The sequence below is a fragment of the Meriones unguiculatus genome, chromosome X (genome assembly GCF_030254825.1).
Source record: "Meriones unguiculatus strain TT.TT164.6M chromosome X, Bangor_MerUng_6.1, whole genome shotgun sequence".
In the NCBI taxonomy this organism is placed as follows: Eukaryota; Metazoa; Chordata; class Mammalia; order Rodentia; family Muridae; genus Meriones; species Meriones unguiculatus.
Genome location: NC_083369.1, coordinates 150660790 through 150682928, shown reverse-complemented (window position 1 = coordinate 150682928; position 22139 = coordinate 150660790).

The following is a 22139-nucleotide window of genomic DNA, read 5'->3' as shown; positions in this document are numbered from 1 at the left end:
TCAGGAGTGGCTGCATTGTCATTTTCTGTGGCCTGGAAAGGCTGCTCTCCCCTCTGGTGGAGGTCATCGAAGAGCAGGCCAATCAGATTATGTCAGAGGCAGTCCCTCCTCCCATTACTATGTAACCCACTTGGACACTAAACTGCCATGGGCTACATCTGTGCAGGGGTTCTAGGTTATCTCCATGCATGTTACTTGGTTAAAATATGAGTCTCTGGGAAGACCCCTGTGTTCAAATTTCTGGTTCTGTTGCTCTCCTTGTCAAGTTCCTGTCCTCTCCAGATCTTACTGTTTCCCACTCTTACATAAGATTCCATGCACATTGCCGAACAATTGGCCATAAGTCTCAGCATCTGCTTTGATAGTTTGGAGGCAGAGCCTTTCACAGGCCCTCTGTGGCGGGTTTCTAGCTTGTTTCCTGTTTTGTTCTTCTTCTGATGTCCTTCCTCTTTGCCTTTTGTGATGGGGATTGAGCATTTTAGTCAGGGTCCTCTCTCTTGATTAGTTCCTTTAGATGTACAGATATTAGTAGGTTTATTCTATATTACATGTCTATATGAGTAAGTATATACGTGTGTGTCTTTCTACATCTGGGACAGCTCATTCAGGATGATCCTTTCCAGGTCCTACCATTTACATGCAAATTTCATGATTTCCATATTTTTTTGTTGCTGAGTAATATTCCATTGTGTAGATGTATGACAATTTCTGTGTCCATTCTTCAGTTGAGGGGCATCTGTGTTGTTTCCAGCGTCTGGCTATTACAAATAAAGCTGCAACAAACATTGTTAAACAAATGTCCTTATTGTGTACTTGAGCCTCTTTTGGATGTGCCTAGGAGTGGTATGGATGGAGGAAGCACTAATCCTTGTTATCTGAGAAAGCGCCAGATTGATTTCCAGTGTGGTTGTAGAAGATTTTATCAACTTTTGAAAATTTGAAACAGAGGTAGGAATTTAAAAAATTGTTGTTTTTCAGTGGTGGGAGTCACAGACCTAAGAAACACTTCCTTGGTTCTGATGCCTTTTCCTTGCCTTGGTTTGGATATGGCACAAAGGACCACATGTTGGAAGTCTGGTCTCAATGTGGTAGTTTTAAAGAGAGGTAGAATGTTTAAGAGATGGGAGTCTTGTAAAAGGTCAATATGTCATTGTGTCATGCCCTTAGGAAGGATTAAAGATATTATCATGGAATCCTGGTTCATTCCCTTGAGAGTGGGCTCTAGTCCAAAGAGAAAAACTGGCTTTCTATATGTGCTCCTACTATACCATTTTTAGGTATATCCAGAAAGCTACCCTAGAATTGAACAGAAAATCCAAGACTATGCACTTGGACTTCCAGGACCATGAGCTAAGTAAATGTATGTTCTTTAAATTATCCCAGTCTCATTGCCTTATTGCCTCATTGTCTTAGAGCAAAATGGACAAATACATCCCATATATAAATGTCTCTGTCATCTGATCTGGGCACTGACACACATTTTTTGGACCTGTATGTGCATATATGCCTCCCACCTTGTGGGAAGTGGTCCCACATGTCAGACCTTGCTTGTTGTGCAGGCCCCATCTAACCTTTTAGCTGTTGTACACTAAATCACACTATCTGGCCCTGCACAGAAGACACTTTCCTCACACCCTCACATGCTCTCACTCCTTCTAACACTTTCCAGCCAAGTAATTCAGTAAGAAAGTGAAGGGGTAGAAAGAAAAGTAACACATTTCTTTTCAATGTTTTCATTTCTCTTCAGTAAGTACTACAATTTCCTTCTCTTCCCCTAGACATGACAGAAAGTATAAAACATTCCCTCAACAAATGGTGTGGAGCATGAATGGCTACTCTATGAATTTATAGCTAACTCTCTGGAGTTGAAGGATGAAGTCTAATATATGAAGTAAAAGCAAAGGGATGGGTCTCCCCAGTCCTTGCTTTCTTTCTTCATACATTGATCAGGCTTTTTCATATTTAGTACCATAAGCCCAGTTTTCTCTTTATTTGCACTAAATTTATTCAGAGATGCACTTCATCCATGAATCATGTTATGAGACTCCTTCTGTGGAAGTCTCTTCACTGCCCAGCCAGCTCCAGGCTCCTCTTTTACAATACAAACACTTGTAGCTCTTGATTCCATATGATTTGGTATTTGTGGTGAATTGAATAGATATGGCTCACATAGATTCCTGTGTTTGAATGCTTGGCCTAAGGGGATTGGCATTATTAGGAGGTGTGGCCCTGTTAGAGTAAGTGTGGTTTTGTTGGAGGAAGTGTGTCACTGTGAGGGTGGGCTTTGAGGTCTCCTGTGCTCAAGCTCAAACCCAGTGTGGAGTCCAGTCTCCTCTTTGCTGCGTGTGGATCAAAATGAAGAATGTTCAGCAACTTCTCTAGCACCACGTCTGCCTGCACACTGCCATGCTTCCCACCATGAAGACAATGGGCTAACCTCTGAAATTGTAAGCCAGCCCCAATTAAATGTTTTCCTTTATAAGAAATGCCATGCACATGGTGTCTCTTCACAATAATAAAACCCAAACTGAGAAAGCATTGATCACTAACTTTCTCATGTGTACAAATTTTACCTTCTGAAATAGAAGTTCCTTGAAGATATGCTACCCAGTGACTTCGAACATCTGTTGAGTGTCAGACAGCAGCCATTCTCTTGGACAGGAAGTGAGTATACTTCTAGAAGGGTGTCCACTAGACAGTTAATGTTTTTTTTTTTCTTTTGTTGAGCTCACTATGTTGAGGGTAAACATAAGAGAAAAAACTTTCAGTAGATGTGCAATAGAAGTCAAACTGCTGTGAATATCAACTGTGATCTCTGCCGAACAACAGACCACAGATACATGAGTGATACGTGACACCCATTACAATGGAAGGTGTGCAAGCTTAGATGGATAGCTTCATTTAGACTCCTGTGTTTCTGTCTCCTGTACATCATACTAACTACTAACCCTAAATTAGAGAGTTTCACTGAACATGGATGTGCAATTACATTTATAAACTGCAGAAAGATACCAAGTATGATGATGCACATCAAGAATCCCAGGACTTCAGATTTGGAGTCAAGAGGATCAGGAGTTCAAGGCCAGCCTGTGTTTCATAGTAACTTTAATTTCTCCCTGAGAGACATTAGACCACATCTCAAAGAAGAAAAACAACTAAACAGAAGCTGGAGAGATAGCTCAGTGGTTAAAAAATGTATCACTCTTGTGGGGCTCTCAAGTTCAGTTCCCACCACACATACCAGGATGTTCACACTGTCAATAACAGCAGCTCCAGGGTATCTGATGCTCACTACTGTACTCCACAGACACATGCACTAACAGGTGCACAAATGCTTATGCACACATACACACATACACATAATTAACAATAAGATATATCTTTTAAAATAAATAAATCTTAAAGAGAACCATAGAGGTTTAGATGGGCTTCTGCTACAGGATTGGAGTTTGACAAGGTTATGCCACTTGCTGAAAAAGTAGGTGAGGAACAACTTCCTCATGTAAGCCCTATTGTACCACAGTGATGCTGTTTAAGAATGCTGCTCCTCACAGCAGCTTTGAGTTATTCAGTGTGTGCAGCAGCATGTGCTTTGAGTGTTTGAGCTACTTATAATAACAAATCAGAAGTGTGTTAATAGCAAAATCTCTAATTAACAGAGGTTGAATATTTACACAGGTTGCTTTCAGTTGTTCTTGATCTTGTTGTTATTTATTTTGAGACAGGACCTCATGCATATCTTTGAAGCTTTAAACTGAACCTCTTACCTCATCAATGCTGGGAGTACAGGTGTGAGCCACCATGCCACCTGAGAGACCATATAGTAACTACGGTGGGCGAAGTATTAAATAGGGTGACACAAGTCATAGAAAGCATCAAATGTGAGGAATCTTGACCGTCAGATCAGTGTGTTTTCTTACAGTCCTATAGATATCATCTATTTTTCCCTCTCCTTGGTGTTCACAATCACAACTAAGATAGTAGCTTTGAGTCACACACTATATTCAGGTGTTTTCTAATCGCCCTGATCAGACATCCTCCAAATAGATCCATAGCTTAACAACATCACACAGTCAATCCCCACCCTCATTGCAACCATCACCCGCTGCCAGCGTAACAGTTGTGGCTCCAGTATGCTGAGATCTGTTCCTTTAAGGATGGAAGCAGGGAGGAATGCATGCAGGCCACCAGCACAACATGTGAGCTGTGAACATGATTCTAAGCTCAAGCATGCACAGCGGGGGTGATGAGAAAATGTACACAGTGCTCTTTCCTTCTAGCAAAAACAAGAGGAGACAAAAGATACCTCATATAGAGAAGAGGGGAAGGGAATTTTTAAATCCTATCTTTGAAGCCATTTTAGAGAATTTTTTTTTATTTTATTAATATTTTGTTTTATTTTATTCTGGGTATTTTTTTGCCAATTAGTTTTTTTTTTGTTTTTTTGTTTTTTTTTTCAATGCAGTTTATTCAGGAACATTGAACAATCCTCGGACCCCGGGGAAAGCCAGCCCACAGCTTAAATAGCCTCTGGGTAGCCAACCCAGGCGTGCCATGGGGGCAATGCAGATAGGTCCACATACATGGAAGCAAGCCAGATCCTCGGCCTTAGCCAAATGTGGAGTTGTTCCTGACAGAGAGCACTCACCATCGGGAAGGTGGAAGGCGGAAACCAGCTCCATCTTTAAGGCATAGCATTCTGCAGCTCTCTACAGTTCCCCCTTTTACCCTATCAAATATAAAGGTTGTTGTTGGTGTTTCTTAAATAGATCATCTGAGTCCAGTTCTATAAACAATTGAACACAGGTGTGTACACATCCAGGCACTTGTCTGGTTAGTTTCCCAGGGAATGGCAAACCTCTATACTTACTTGTATTTTCTGGTTTGAGTCTTTGCTGTGCTTGGTCCTAAGTTTTCTTGTTCCCATGAAGTAATCAAAGGAAAGTACTCTGGTGCCAGCACAGGGTAGGCCTATAGAGAGAAGAGTTTGTGCAGGTTCTCCTGGTGTATTGTTTGCTTGCCACCACCCTATGAAAAGTATAAAACCCAGGGACAAGGGTGGCCCACCACTGTAAACAAGGCTGGAGGGCTGCGGCTGTAGCTCAGGGTGGTGGTGCACTTGCTCACATTCATGTTTATGCGAGACCCTGGGTTCAACCCCAGCACTGCAGAAAAAGAGATTGGACAACAGCAGGCAGGATCAGTCAAACACAGATGTGGTTAAAAGTTGTTTTTTTTGCTTTTTTTGTTTTTGTTTTTGTCTGCAAACTGAGTAAGAAATGAGTGTGTCTCTGTGTATGTGGACATGCACTTGCTACATTTGCATGTATGGAGGTCAGAAGACAACCAGATTTAAAAAAAATTACAGTAGTAGGAGGTGGGGCAAGATGATGGCATAGGGACAACTCTCATTCTGACCAGCAGCACATTAGGATCGGCATAGTGACCAGCAATCAGAACTCGCAGCCATAAAACACAAGTGACTGTGTTTCCCAGGTGAGAGGATACCCCACTGGGAGATTCAATCAGCTTTAACTCACCCTGCTAAACCGCGGAAGAGATCCCTGTTCCACCAGGCACTTGGTCGCCAGCCCAGAGCCACATGCCAGCGTGCTCTGGTCACTGTCCCAGACTGAACTGTGGACACCACAACATCACAGAGTGGAATTTCCAGTCGAGAGATAACCCCATGGTGCAGGAAAAGATTGGGACTGACCTTAGGTCACCCAGACATCCCCTGGAAAAGACTTGGGTTCCGGGGACGCCCCAGGAGCCAGCCCAGAGTCAGAGCCAGGGACCCAGGCGCCAGCACAGAGCCCTGCTTGTGCACCTGATTTGCTGCCTCAGATAGAACTGTGGGCCCCAGGGCACCAGAGACTGGGTATCAATGTTGGGTGCAAACCCACAGGGAGGGAAACGGCTGGTCTGATCTCAGAGCACTCAGCTGATATCACAACCCCAAAAAGGTCTTGGGAAAAATTCCCCAGTTTAGGCAGACACCCATGCTCCCAAAGGCCAGAAAGGCAGAGCCACAGGCATCTGTGCCTGCAGGTTCTATTCGCCATCGCAGACAGAACGGCGGTCCCCAAAGCAAAGACTGGGTGTCAATGTCAGGAGGAAACCCCACAGCTGGGAGATCATCAGGTCTAACGCTCAGGACACCCAGCAACAAAAGACTTTCTGGATTCACACAGACTCTAGCCACTAGCTTTCTACTGCAGGCCGGAGTGCTGTGCTCACCCACCATTACTGAGTACCAGCAAGCCACTGGGGCACACAGCTGCATCCTCAGACCTACAAAAGCCAGAAAGCCATTACAGCAGCCCTCAGATACTGTGCCAAGGATCAACCAGTTATCCCTAGCTAGACTGACAAAACTGTGGGTCCTTCAAGAGTGCTGCACCCAAAAATTACAATTTAAGAGTAACAGCTGCTGTTCACTAAATTCAGAGCAAGAAACCCAGCAGCAGGACAGCCATCACCAGGACCTCTCCTGATGAGAGCAGAGCCTTTCTGAATACCACAGTTACCAAACAGGTCCATACACCTGAAGTGAACTGTGACAATTCCTGAGAAGCAACACTATTGAGTTGACCATACCCAAAAAACAGAGGAGAATTTCAGAACCCCGCCAAGTGGATTCTCCCCTCCCCAGGACTCAGCAGGCACCACAAATTAACAGACAACACCTGAGACAGAGAGATGTGTAGAGGCAGGTGAAAAAGCACAACCAACAAAAGGCAAAATAACATGGCATCCCCAGAACCCAGTTATCCAGGGGCAAGTAGCTCTGGACACCCTAACATAAGTGAAATTCAAGAAGATGACCTTACATCTATGCTAATGAAGAGGTTAATGGAGGAAGTAAATAAAATGCATAAAGAATTAGGGGAAGATATAATAAAACAGATTATGGTCATCTGTAAAGAAATACAAGAAGATGCAGCCAAACAGTCTGTGTCACTGAAAGAAATAAAAGAAACAGTGGAACGTTCCAACAAACAGCTGAAGGGATTGAAGGAAAAACAGGAAAATACAGTCAGACGGGTGAAAGAAATCAACAAAACGGTTCAAGATCTGAAGGTAGAATTGGAATAATTAAAGAAAACACAAACCGAGGAAATCACGGAGAGGGAGAACCTAGGAAAGAAAACAGTAACTACAGAGGTAAGCATAACCAACAGGCTACAAGAGATGGAAGAATCTCAGGTGTGGAAGATACAATGGAAGAAATCAATGTATCCGTCAAAGAAAATAATAAATCTAAAAATTTCCTGACACAAACCATCCAAGAAATCCAGGACAACATAAAAAGACAAAACCTAAGAATAATGGGAATAAAGGAAAAAGAAGATTCCCTCCTCCAATGCCAACAAATTATTTTCAACAAAATCATTGAAGAAGATTTCCCCAACTTAAAGGGGAAGCCTATAAGAATAAAATAGGCCTACAGAAGACCTAATAAATTAGACCAGAAAAGAAAATCCTCCCATCACATAATAGTCAAAACAGTAAGTATACAAAACAAAGAAAAAATACTAAAAGCTGCAAGGGAAAAAGGCCAAGTAACATATAATGGCAAACCCATTAGAATCACACCTGACTTCTCAACAGAAACTATGAAAGCCAGAAGGGCCTGGATGGATATCATGCAGACCCTAAGAGAACACAGATGTCAGCCTAGGCTACTGTACCCAGCAAAACTCTCAGCCCTCATAGACGGAGAAAACAAGATATTCAACGACAAAAACAAATTTCAACAATACCTACACACAAATCTAGCGTTACAGAAGATACTAGAAGGAAAAATACAACCCAAGAATACTAACTACTTTCAAGAAATAATAGGAAATAAATAACCTCACTACAGCAAAACAAAAGTAGCCAAACACACAAACACACTACCATGGCCAACATCAATACCAAAGGATCTAACAGCCACTGGTCATTAATCTCCCTCAACAACAATGGACTCAATTCTCCAATAAAAAGACACAGACTATCAGAATGGAAGCATAAAAAAGACCCAACAATCTGTTGTATAAAAGAAACAAACTTAAATCACAAAGATAGAGATTACCTGAGAGTAAAGGGCTGGAAGACGGTTTTCCAAGCAAATGGACCCAAGAAGCAAGCAGGAGTAGCCATTCTAATATCAAATAAAGTAGATTTTCAACTAAAATGAATCAAAAGAGATAGAGGACACTTCATACTCATCAAGGGAAAAATCCACCAGGAAGATATCACAATCCTGAACATCTATGCCACAAATGCAAGGAAACCCACATTTGGAAAAGAAACTTTAATAAAACTTAAACCACACATAGACTCCCCACACATTAATAGTGGGAGACTTCAACACCCCACTCTCAACAAAGGACAGGTCAACAAAACAGAAATTAAACAAAGAAACAGTAACTCTGACAGAGGTCATGAATCAAATGGACCTCACCGACATCTACAGAACATTTCACCCAAACTCAAAAGAATTTACCTTCTTCTCAGCACCTATAGACCATATAGTGGGTCACAAAGCAAGCCTAAAGAGATACAAGAAGATTGAAATAATCCCTTGTATCCTATCTGATCTCCATGGACTAAAACTGGACCTCAATGACAAAAATAGCAAAAGGCCTACACACACATGGAAATTGAACAACTTGCTTCTAAATGACAGCTAGGTCAGAGAAGAAATAAAGAAAGAATTAAAGACTTCCTAGAATTCAATGAAAATGAAGGCACAACATACTCAAACTTGTGGGACACTATGAAATCAGTGCTAAGAGGCAAGTTCATAGCACAAATTGCCTTCAAAAAGAAATTCGAAACATCTCATGCAAGCAACTTAATGGCTCATTTAAGAGCCCTAGAAAAAAAAAAGAAGCAGACACACCAAAGAGGAATAGATGGCTGGAAATAATCAAACTCAGGGCTGACATCAATAAATTAGAAACAAATAAAACAATTCAAAGAATCAATGAAACCAAGAGCTTGTTCTTTGAGAAAATCAACAAGATAGACAAACACTTAGCCAAACTAACTAAAAGGCAGAGAGAAACTATCCAAATCAACAAAATCCGGAATGAAAAGGGGGACATAACCACAGACAGTGAAGAAATCCAAACAATGATTAGGTCTTATTTCCAAAGTCTATATGCCACAAAATTTGAAAATCTAAATGAAATGGACAATTTTCTTGACTGATTCTACATGCCAAAGCTGAATCAGGACCAGGTAAACCAATTAAATAGATCTATATCCCCTAAGGAAATAGAAGCTGTCATCAAAAGTCTACCATGCGAAAAAAGCCCAGGGCCAGATGGTTTCAGCACCGAATTCTACCAGGTCTTCAAAGAAGAGCTAACACCAATACTCTTTAAATATTCCACAAGATAGAAACAGAAGGAACACTACCAAACTTATTCTATGAAGCCACAGTCACCTTGGGACCTAAACCTCACAAGGACCCAACAAAGAAAGAGAATTTCAGGCCAATCTCCCTCATGAACATTGATGCAAAAATACTCAACAAAATACTTGCAAAACGAATCCAAGAACACATCAAAGACTTCATCCCCTACAACCAAGTAGGCTTCATCTCAGGCATGCAAGGGTGATTCAGTATACGGAAATCTATCAATGTGATCCACCACATAAACAAACTGAAGAAGAAAAACCACATGATCATCTCCTTAGATGCTGAAAAAGCATTTGACAAAATCCATGTTTAAAGTATTGGAGAGTACAGGGATACAAGGCATGTACCTGAACATAGTAAAGGTGATATACAGCAAGCCTATAGCCAACATCAAACTCAATGGGAGAAACTTAAATTGTTCCTACTGAAATCAGTGTCAAGGCAAGGCTGTCCACTCTCTCCATATCTTTTCAACATTGTTCTTGAAGTCCTAGCTAGAGCAATAAGACAATTGAAGAAGATCAAGTGGATACAAATTGGAAAGGAAGAAGTCAAAGTATCACTATTTGCAGATGATATGATAGTATACCTGAGTGACCCCAAAAACTCTACCAGGGAACACCTACAGCTGATTAACACCTTCAGCAAAGTGGTTGGAGACAAAATTAACTAAAAAAAAAAAATCAGTAGCCTTCCTGTATACAAAGGACAAAAGGGCCGAGAAAGAAATTAGGGAAACAACACCCTTCACAATAACCACAAAGTACATAAAGTACCTTGGTGTGAACCTAATCAAGCAAGTCAAAGACTTGTATGAAAAAAAAATTTCCAGTCTCTGAAGAAAGAATCAGAAGATATCAGAAAATGGAAAGATTTCCCATGCTCATGGCTTGGCAGGATTAACATAGTAAAAATGGCCATCTTACCAAAAGCAATCTACAGATTCAATGCAATTCCCATCAAATTACCAACACAATTCTTTACAGACCTTGAAAGAAAATTCTCACCTTCATATAGAACAACAAGAAACCCAGAATTGCTAAAACAATTCACTACAGTAAAAGATCTTCAGTAGGTATCTCCATCCCTGATCTAAAGCTGTACTATAGAGCAACAATACTAAAAACTGCATGGTACTGGCATATAAACAGACTGGTGGATCAATGAGATCGAGTAGAAGACCCTGACATAAGTCCACACACTTATGGACACCTGATTTTTGACAAAGATGCCAAATCCATTAAATGGAAAAAAGACAGCATCTCCAACAAATGGTGCTGGTCTAACTGGAAGCCTACATGTAGAAAAATGCAAATTGATCCATACTTATCACCCTGCACAAAACTAAAGTCCAAGTGAATCAATGACCTCAACATAGAAATAGAAACACAAAACCACTTAGAAGATAAAGTGGGGAATATCCTTGAACTCATTGGCACAGGAGACAACTTCCTGAACAGAACACCAACAGCACAGGCTCTAAGAGCAACAATCAATAAATGGGACCTCATGAAACTGAAAAGCTTCTATAAAGCAAAGGATACTGTCCTCAGAACAAAACGACAGTCTACAGATTGGAAAAAGTTCTTCACCAACAGTTTATCTGACAAAGGGCTAATATCCAGTATATATGAAGAACTAAAGAAGTTAAACATCAAAAAATCAAGTAATCCCATTAAAAATGGGGTACAGAGCTAAACAGAGAATTCTCTGTAGAGGAATATCGAATGGCAGAGAAACACTTAAAGAAATGCTCAACCTCATTAGCCATCAGGGAAATGCAAATCAAAACGACCTTATGATTTAACCTTACAGCCATCAGAATGGCTAAGATAAAAAACTCAAGAGACAACACATGCTGGAGAGGTTGTGGAGAAAGGGGAACCCTTTTCCACTGCTGGTGGGAATGTAAACTTGTACAACCACTCTGGAAAGCAATCTGGCGCTTTCTCAGACAACTAAGAATAGCGCTTCCTCAAGATCATGCTATACCACTCCTAGGCATATATCCAAAAGATTCTCAAGTACACAATAAGGACATTTGCTCAACTATGTTTGTAGCAGCCTTACTTGTAATAGCAAGAAGCTGGAAACAGCCCAGATGCCCCTCAGTCGAGGAATGGAGTCACAAATTGTGGTATATCTACACAATGGAATATTACTCAGCAATAAAAAAACAAGGACATCATGAAATTTGCAGGTAAATGGTGGGATATGGAAAAGATCATCCTGAGTGAGCTATCCCAGAAGCACAGGGATGCACACGGTATATACTCACTCATATAGACATATAATATAGGACAATCTACTAAAATCTGTACACCTAAAGAAACTAATCAAGAGGGAGGACTCTTGCTAAAATGCTCAATTCCTATCCATAAAGGCAAAGAGGCTGGACATCAGAAGAAGGAGAAAAGAGGGAACAAGTCAGGAGCCTGACACAGAGGACCTCTGAAAAGCTCTGCCCTGCAGACTATCAATGTAGATACGGAGACTTATGGGCAACCTTTGGGCAGAGTACAGGGAATCTTAGGAAAGAAGTGGGAAACAGTAAGATCTGGAGAAGACAGGAACTCCATAAGGAGAGCAACAGAAACAAAAATCTGAGCAGAGGGGTGTTTCCTGAGACTACTATTCCAACCCAAAGACTATGCATGGAGATAACCTAAGACCCCTGCACAGATGTAGCCCATGGCAGTTCAGTATCCAAGTAGGTTCCATTGTGATAGGAATAGGGACTGTCTCTGACATGAACTGATTGGCCTGCTCTTTAATTACCTCCCCCTGAGGGGGATGCAGCATTACCAGGCCACAGAAGATGACAAAACAGCCACTCCTGATGAGACCTAATTGACTAGGATCAGAAGGAAGGAAAAGAAGTCCTCCCCTATCAGTGGACTTGGGGAGGGGCATGCATGCAGAGGGTGGAGGAAAGGAGGGATTGGGATGGGAGGAGGGAGGGAACCACTGGGGTGGAAGGGATAAAAAGTGAGTAAAGTGTAATTAATAAAGAAAAATAAATTAAAAAATAAAAAAAGAAATTTCAATTTGTTAAACTTTCAACAAAAATAGAAGATTATAGTAAAAAAAAAACAGTATATTATGCAAATCTATACAGGAGTCTGGCCTCTAACTCAGAGATCTGCCTGCCTCTGCTTCCCAGATTAAAGACATGTGCCACCACTGCCCAGCATATATATATATATATATATATATATATATATGTGTGTGTGTGTGTGTGTGTGTGTGTGTGTGTGCCACCACTGCCCAGCATATATATATATATATATATATATATATATATATATATATATATATTTCATACATATATATTAATATATATTAAAACCTTAATACACCTACATATATATATGTTTGCAAACATTTAGAACTGATTTTGGAGAAAGGATGAAACTATTTTATTTAGAGTATACCATATTCCAGACTTTGTGATAGTTTATTTGCTATAGGAAAGAAAACCCGCAACATTCCAGACAGCCTTTGGGATTTCAGGATATTGAACCGACCAGAATTCTCTATTCCAATTTATGGAATATTCTAGCTTTACACAAATCCATTGTACAAGTATCTAGGAATCACTTGTTTGTGTTCCAAGTGGAGAAAGCACAGCAGTGATTGTTAGCCATGATAAAAGCTTACCTAACATGAGCCATTTTTTGAGAGCCAATATTAATTACTTTTCTATTCTGCTAAAACATGATGCCATACTAACTTATGGAAGAAAGAGTTTATTTGGGTTTAGCGATCCAGTTTAACCTTACCTAACTTAAGGTTTATGAGTCTGCGATGGCAGAGCATAGGCATGGGCACAAGCAGAAAGCATGGCAGCAGGAACAGGAAGTTGAGAACACATTTCCTGAACCTCAAGCATGAAGCAAAAAGAGTGACCTGGGAAGTAGAGTGAGGCCTTAAGCACTCAACACCCACTCCTAGAAATATACTTCCTCCCAAACCTCCTCAGCCAGAGTCATCAACAGGAGACCAAGATTTTGTGGGCATTTCTCATTCAAATCACCATACAGAAAGCTCAGGATCTCACATGTACAAGGCAAGTGTTATGCCTCCAGCCTTGTAATCTTTTCAAAGACATTAAAAACATAAAAAAATGTGTTGTTCAGGCTCTAAGAGCAACAATCAATAAATGGGACCTCATGAAACTGAAAAGCTTCTGCAAAGCAAAGGACACCGTCATCAAAACAAAGCGACTGCCTACAGATTGGGAAAGAATCTTCACCAAACCTTTATCTGACAGAGGACTCGTATCCAGTTTATATAAAGAACTAAAGAAGCTGAAAAGCAGCAAACCAAGTAATCCACTTAAAAAATGGGGAACAGAGCTAAACAGAGAATTCTCTGGAGAGGAATATTGAATGGCAGAGAAACACTTAAAGAAATGTTGAACCTCATTACCCATTAGGGAAATGCAAATCAAAACAACCCTGAGATTTCACCTTACACCCATGAGAATGGCCAAGATCAAAAACATGCTGGAGAGGTTGTGGAGAAAGGGGTACCCTTCTCCACTGCTGGAGGGAATGTAAACTTGTACAACCACTCTGGAAATCAATCTGGCGATTTCTCAGACAACTAGGAATAGCACTTTCCCAAGATCCAGCCATACCACTCCTGGGCATATATCCAAAAGAGGCTCAAGTACACAAAAAGGACATTTGCTCAACCATGTTTGTAGCAGCTTTATTTGTAATAGCCAGAAGCTGGAAACAGCCCAGATGCCCCTCAACTGAAGAATGGATGTAGAAACTGTGGTACATCTATACAATGGAGTGTTACTCAGCAATGAAAAATAAGGAAATCATGAAATTTGCAGGTAAATGGCGGGACCTGGAAAGGATGATCTTGAGTGAGTTGTCCCAAAATTCATTAAGATACACATGGTATATACTCACTCATATAGACATACAACATAGGACAAACCCACTAAAACCTGTGCATCTAAAGAAACTAAGCAAGAGAGAGGACCCTAACTAAAATGTCCAATCCCCATCCAGAAAGGCAAAGAGGATTGGCATCATAAGAAGAAGAAAACAGAAAACAACCTAGGAACCTACCACAGAGGGCCTCTGAAAGCCTCTTCCTTTCAGACTATCAAAGCAGATGCTGAGCCTGATGGGCAACTGTTGCGCAGAGTGAATGGAATTTTAGGTAAGAACTGGGAAATTGTAAGAGCTGGAGAGGACAGGGTCTCCACAATGAGAGCAACAGAACAAGAAAATCTGAACACAGGGAACTTCCCAGAGACTCATACTCCAACCAAGGACTATTCATGGAGATAACCCAGAACCCGTGCACAGATGTAGCCCAGGGCAGTTCAGAGTCCAATTGGGTTACATAGTAATGTGAAGAGGGACTGCCTCTGACATAATCTGATTGGCCTGCTCTTTGATCACCTCCCCCTGGGGGGGAGCAGCCTTACCAGGCCATAGTAGAGGACAATGCAGCCACTTTTGATGTGAACTGATGGACTAAGATCAGAAAGGAGAGGAGAACCTCCCCTATCAGTGGACTTGGGGAGTGGCATGCAAGCATAGGGAGGAGGGAGGGTGGGATTGGGAAGGGAGGAGGGAGGGGCTTATGGGGGGATGCAGAATGAATAAAGTGTAATTGATGAAAAATTAAAAAAAATAATTTGGGGTTAATCTGGGTAAATCCTAAATTAAATGTCAAGTGTCCTTATAGAGACGGTGGGAGATCTGAGACGAGCAGAAGAGGAGAATGTCATTAGAAAAGCATGGGATTAGAGCAATGGAAGCACAAACCAAGGAATCCTGGTAGCCAACAGAAGCTGGGGGGAAGCAGGAAGGACCCTCCACAAGGACCTGCAGAGGTAGCACTACTCTGTCAAGACCTCTCTTTGAACTTGGACCCTTCAGAATTAAAAAAAGAATACATTTCAAAAAAAAAAAAAAAAAGAAACTAAGCAAAAGGGAGGACCCTAACAAAAATGGTCAATCCTCATCCTGAAAGGCAAAGAGGATGGACATCAGAAGAAGAAGAAAACAGGAAACAACCTAGGAACCTGCTACAGAGGGCTTCTGAAAGCCAGAAGAAGAAAACAGGAAACAAACTAGGAACCTACCACAGAGGGCCACTGAAAGCCTCTGCCCTACAGACTATCAAAGCAGATGCTGAGCCTGATGGTCAACTGTTGGGCAGAGTGAATGGAATTTTATGTAAGAACTGGGAAATAGTAAGAGCTGGAGAGGACAGGGTCTCCACAAGGAGAGCAACAGAACAAGGAAATTTGAACACAGGGTACTTCCCAGAGACTCATACTCCAACCAAGGACTATTCATGGAGATAACCTAGAACCCGTGCACAGATGTAGCCCATGGCAGTTCAGTGTCCAAGTGGGTTACATAGTAATGGGAAGACGGACTGCCTCTGACATAATCTGATTGGCCTGCTCTTTGATCACCTCCCCCTGTGGGGGGAGCAGCCTTACCAGGCCACAGTAGAGGACAATGCAGCCACTTTTGATGTGAACTGATAGACTAAGATCAGAAAGGAGAGGAGAAACTCCCCTATCAGTGGAATTGGGTAGTGGCATGCATGCAGAAAGGGGAGGGAGGGTGGGAACAGGAGGGGAGGAGGGAAGGGCTTATGGGGGGATACAAAATGAATAAAGTGTAATTAATAAAAAAATAAAATAAAAAAAAATTTCAAAAAAAATGTGTTGTTATTTTTTTTTCAATGTAGTTTATTCAGGAACCTTAAACAATCATCTGACCCTGGGGAAAGCCAGCCCACAGCTTAAATAGCCTCTGAGTAGCCAACCCAGGCGTGCCACATGGGCAATGCAGATAGGTCCACATACATGGAAGCAAGCCAGATCCTCAACCTTAGCCAAATGTGGAATTGTTCGTGACAGAGAGCACTCACCATCGGGAAGGTGGAAGGCGGAAACCAGCTCCATCTTTAAGGCATAGCATTCCGCAGCTCTCTACAGTTCCCCCTTTTTGTTTTAGACACATCAGGCAAGAGTAGAGGTCTGATCTCTGATATTAGAAATAAATTGGGACTTTGTACCAATGTTCATTTAGGTGTCATCCACCGAAAGAGCATCAGACCCGTCCGATACCTTTTTCTCAGAGGCGGGACCTGGGGCATCAACCTGCATGCAATCAGACATGCTCTTCTCTGGGTCCAAAGCGGCTGACCCTGAGTGCAGTGCTTAGCCTCGCATCCTGAGTGTATCATTTTAGCTTTTTATGGTATCCAACCATGCTTGGGGAGAATGTCCTGCTTCAATGGCTATAAAGGCCTGAATGATCATGGCTGCATCACACTGTTGTGAGACTCTAATCTTGCATATATACCACAAGCAAACCAAGGAGACCAACACCAGAAGGCCTGCTAACGCTCCCATGCCTGCCCATTCCTTCAGATGATTCATGGCTGCAGCAATCCATGATGATAATCCTGTGGCTAGTGCTGCATCCACTCTGGTAAAATTTACCGTGACAATGGCCACTCTCAGCTGCTCCATCGTAGTATCGAATTCTCCAGTCCAATTACCTAAAATATAGCTCGACAATTGTTTAGACAGATTTGCAGCACAGGAAAAATTCTCATGTTGTATGCTAGTGACACAAAGTCCAGCATACTTTCATTGACAGCCAGGTTGAGCGATTTGCCATAGGGTATCAATTTGCTCCTGCAAGAGGTCAATCCTCTGATTGAACACCATCAGCTTCCTTTTAGTTGAGCATTAATTCCTTTATGTACAACTAAGGCATGAGCTACATTGGCTAAATGATTATTCAGGGTCTGAGCAGTCTGCCCAGTATGACTCATGGCTAATGCCCTGGTGGTAGCTCCAACAGCCGCCAATGAGATGGTAGTAACAATGGTGGCTGTAGTTCCAAGATCCCTTTTCTGTCTGAAGGGAGTCATAGCGTGAGGGGCATCAATGGGCACAGGCACCCAGTGAGGCATGAGAGTAACCAGGGCATACCTAACTTTACTAGCATTCCAGCATTGGGCAAAAAAGCAAGTATCATTACCACAATTACTTGGCTCTATCTGGCTAATAATGAATAAAAATGGGGGATATAGACAAACAGGTGTGGGCTTATAGGAACTATTATGAGAAGCCTTAACCCCTCGTTGGAACATCCTGCGTCAGTTCTAGAACTAGCAGTGGTGGTGGCCGAGGTCTGAGTAGGTTCAGGAGACCATTGCCCCAAGGGGCAAGACATGCTCTATGCCAATTGACTAACTCCATGTTTTCCTCCAATTTTGAAAGTCATTTAAGGTTCTTAAATTATTTTTTCCCTTTTTTTAAAATTTTTCATCAATTACACTTTATTCATTCTGCATCCCCCCATAAGCCCCTCCCTTCTCCCTTCCAATCCCACCCTCCCTCCTCCCTCTGCTTGCATGCCACTCCCCAAGTCTACTAATAGGGGAGGTTCTCCTCTCCTTTCTGATCTTAGTCTGTCAGTTCACATCAAAAGTGGCTGTATTGTCCTCTACTATGGCCTGGTAAGGCTGCTCCCCCCCCAGAGGGAGGTGATCAAAGAGCAGGCCAATCAGATTATGTCAGAGGCAGTCCCTCTTCACATTACTATGTAACCCAATTGGACTCTGAACTGCCCTGGGCTACATCTGTGCAGGGGTTCTGGGTTATCTCCATGAATAGTCCTTGGTTGGAGTATGAGTCTCTTGGAAGTTCCCTGTGTTCAAATTTGCTTGTTCTGTTGCTCTCCTTGTGGAGACCCTGTCCTCTCCAGCTCTTACTATTTCCCAGTTCTTACCTAAAATTCCGTTCACCTGCCCAATATTTGCCCATCCGGCTCAGCATCTGCTTTGATAGTCTGAAGGGAAGAGGCTTTCAGAGGCCCTCTGTGGTAGGTTCCTAGGTTGTTTCCTGTTTTCTTCTTCTTCTGATGTCCATCCTCTCTGCCTTTCCGGATGGGGATTGGACATTTTAGTTAGGGTCCTCTCTCTCGCTTAGTTTCTTTAGATGCACAGGTTTTAGTGGGTTTGTCCTATGTTGTATGTCTATATGAGTGAGTATATACCATGTGTGTCTTTTTGCTTCTGGGACAACTCACTCAGGATGATCCTTTCCAGATCCCACCATTTACCTGCAAATTTAATGATTTCCTTATTTTTCAATGCTGAGTAATATTCCATTGTGTAGATGTACCACAATTTCTGCATCTATTCTTCAGTTGAGGGGCATCTGGGTTGTTTCCAGCTTCTGGCTATTACAAATAAAGCTGCTACAAACATGGTTGAGCAAATGTCCTTTTTGTGTACTTGAGCCTCTTTTGGATATATGCCCAGTAGTGGTATGGCTGGATCTTGAGGAAGCCCTATTCCTAGTTGTCTGAGAAAGTGCCAGATTGATTTCCAGAGTGGTTGTACAAGTTTACATTCCCACCAGCAGTGGAGAAGGGTTCCCCTTTCTCCACAACCTCTCCAGCATGTGTTGTCACTTGAGTTTTTGATCTTGGCCATTCTCATGGGTGTAAGGTGAAATCTCAGGGTTGTTTTGATTTGCATTTCCCTAATGGCTAGTGAGGTTGAGCATTTCTTTAAGTGCTTCTCTGCCATTCGGTATTCCTCTACAGAGAATTCTCTGTTTAGCTCTGTTCCCCATTTTTTAAGTGGATTACTTGGTTTGCTGCTTTTCAGCTTCTTTAGTTCTTTATATATACTGGATATGAGTCCTCTGTCAGATAAAGGGTTGGTGAAGATTCTTTCCCAATCTGTAGGCAGTCGCTTTGTTTTGATGACGGTGTCCTTTGCTTTGCAGAAGCTTTTCAGTTTCATGAGGTCCCATTTGTTGGTTGTTGCTCTTAGAGCCTGTGCTTTTGGTGTTCTGTTCAGGAAGTTTTCCCCTGTACCAATGAGTTCTAGGGTCTTTCCCACTTTTTTTTTTTCAAGCCAATTTAATGTTTCTGGTTTTATGTTGAGGTCTTTGATCCACTTGGACTTCAGTTTTGTGCAGGGTGACAAGTATGGATCTATTTTCATTTTTCTACATGTAGACATCCAGTTAGACCAGCACCATTTGTTGAAGATGCTATCTTTTTTTCCATTGTATGGTTTTGGTGTCTTTGTCAATGATCAGGTGTCCATAAGTGTGTGGGTGTATTTCTGGGTCCTCTGTTCGGTTCCATTGATCCACCATTCTGTTTCTATGCCAGTACCATGCAGTTTTTAAAACTGTTGCTCTATAGTACAACTTAAGATCAGGGATGGAGATACCTCCAGAAGATCTTTTATTGTAGAGGATTGTTTTAGCAATTCTGGGTTTCTTGTTATTCCATATGAGGTTGAGAATTTTTCTTTCCAGGTCTGTAAAGAATTGTGTTGGTAATTTGATGGGTATTGCATTGAATCTGTAGATTGCTTTTGGTAAGATGGCCATTTTTACTATGTTAATCCTACCAAGCCATGAGCATGGGAGATCTTTCCATCTTCTCATATCTTCTTCTAATTCTTTCTTCAGAGATTTGAAATTTTTTTCATACAAGTCTTTGACTTCCTTGGTTAGGGTTACTCCGAGGTACCTTATGTCATTTGTGGCTATTGTGAAGGGTGTTGTTTCACTAATTTCTTTCTCAGCCCTTTTGTCTTCTGTATACAGGAGGGCTACTGATTTTTTTGAGTTAATTTTGTATCCTGCCACTTTGCTAAAGGTGTTTATCAGCTGTAGGAGTTCCCTGGTAGAGTTTTTGGGGTCACTCACGTATACTATCATATCATCTGCAAATAGTGATAATTTGACTTCTTCCTTTCCAATTTGTATCCCCTTGATCTCCTTCAACTGTCTTATTGCTCTAGCAAGGACTTCCAGCACTATGTTGAAGAGATATGGAGAGAGTGGGCAGCCTTGTCTTGTCCCTGATTTCAGTGGGATTGATTTAAGTTTCTCTCCGTTCAGTTTGATGTTGGCTATAGGCTTGCTGTATATCGCCTTTACTATGTTTAGATATGTGCCTTGTATCCCTGATCTCTCCAATACTTTGAACATGAATGGATGTTGGATTTTGTTGAAGGCTTTTTCAGCATCAAGGGAGATTATCATGTGGTTTTTTTCTTTCAGTTTGTTAATATGGTGGATCACATTGATGGATTTCTGTATATTGAACCACCCCTGCATACCTGGGATGAAGCCTACTTGGTCATAGTGGATAATATCTTTGATGTGTTCTTGGATTCAGTTTGCAAGTATTTTTTATTAAGCATTTTTCTATTAATGTTCATAAGGGAGATTGGCCGGAAATTCTCTTTCTTTGTTGAGTCTTTGTGAGGTTTAGGTACCAAGGTGACTGTGGCTTCATAGAAAGAATTTGGTAATATTCCTTCTGTTTCTATTTTGTGGAATAGTTTGAAGAGAATTGGTGTTAGCTCTTCTTTGAAGGTCTGGTAGAATTCTGCGCTGAAGCCATCTGGTCCTGGGCTTTTTTTGGATGGGAGACTTTTGATGACCGCTTCTATTTCTTTGGGGGATATAGGTCTATTTAGTTGATTTACCTGGTCCTGGTTCAGCTTTGGTAAGTCAAATCGATCAAGAAAATTGTCCATTTCATTTAGATTTTCAAATTTTGTGGCATATAGACTTTTGAAGTAAGTCCTAATGATTGTTAGGATTTCCTCAGTGTCTGTAGTTATATCCCCCTTTTCATTTCTGATTTTGTTGATTTGGGTGGTGTCTCTCTGCCTTTTAGTTAGCCTGGCTAAGGGTTTGTCGATCTTGTTGATTTTCTCAAAGAACCAGCTCTTGGTTTCATTGATTCTTTGAATTGTTTTATTTGTTTCCAATTGATTGATTTCAGCCCTGAGTTTATTTCCAGCCGTCTACTCCTTCTTGGTGTGTCTGCTTCTTCTTTTTCTAAGGTTTTTAAGTGAGCCATTAGGGTGCTTGAATGAGCTGTCTCAAATTTCTTCTTGAAGGCACTTAGTGCTATGAACTTTCCTCTTAGCACTGCTTTCATTGTGTCCCACAAGTTTGGGTATGTTGTGTCTTCATTTTCATTGATTTCTAGAAAGACTTTAATTTCTTTCTTTATTTCTTCCCTGACCCAGCTGTCATTTAGTAACAAGCTGTTCAGTTTCCATGTGTGTGTAGGCGTTTTGCTATTTCTGTTATTGTTGAGGTCCAGCTTTATTCCATGGTGATCAGACAAGATACAAGGGATTATTTCAATCTTCTTGTATCTGTTGAGGCTTGCTTTGTGACCCACTATATGATCTATTTTGGAGAAGGTTCCATGAGGTGCTGAGAAGAAGGTAAATTCTTTTGTGTTTGGGTGTAAAGTTCTGTAAATGTCTGTTAGGTCCATTTGATTCATGACCTCTGTCAGAGACATTGTTTCTTTGTTTAATTTCTGTTTGGTTGGCCTGTCCTTTGTTGAGAGTGGGGTGTTGAAGTCTCCCACTATTAATGTGTGTGGATCTATATGTGCTTTAAATTTTATCAATGTTTCTTTCACAAATGTGGGTGCCCTTGTATTTGGGGCATAGATGTTCAGGATTGTGATGTCTTCCTGGTGGAATTTTCCCTTGATGAGTATGAAGTGTCCTTCCCCATCTCTTTTGATTAATTTTGGTTGAAAGTCTATTTTATCAGATATTAGAATGGCTACTCCTGCTTGTTTCTTGGGTCTGTTTGCTTGGAAAGTCGTCTTCCAACCCTTTACCCTCAGGTAATGTCTATCTTTGT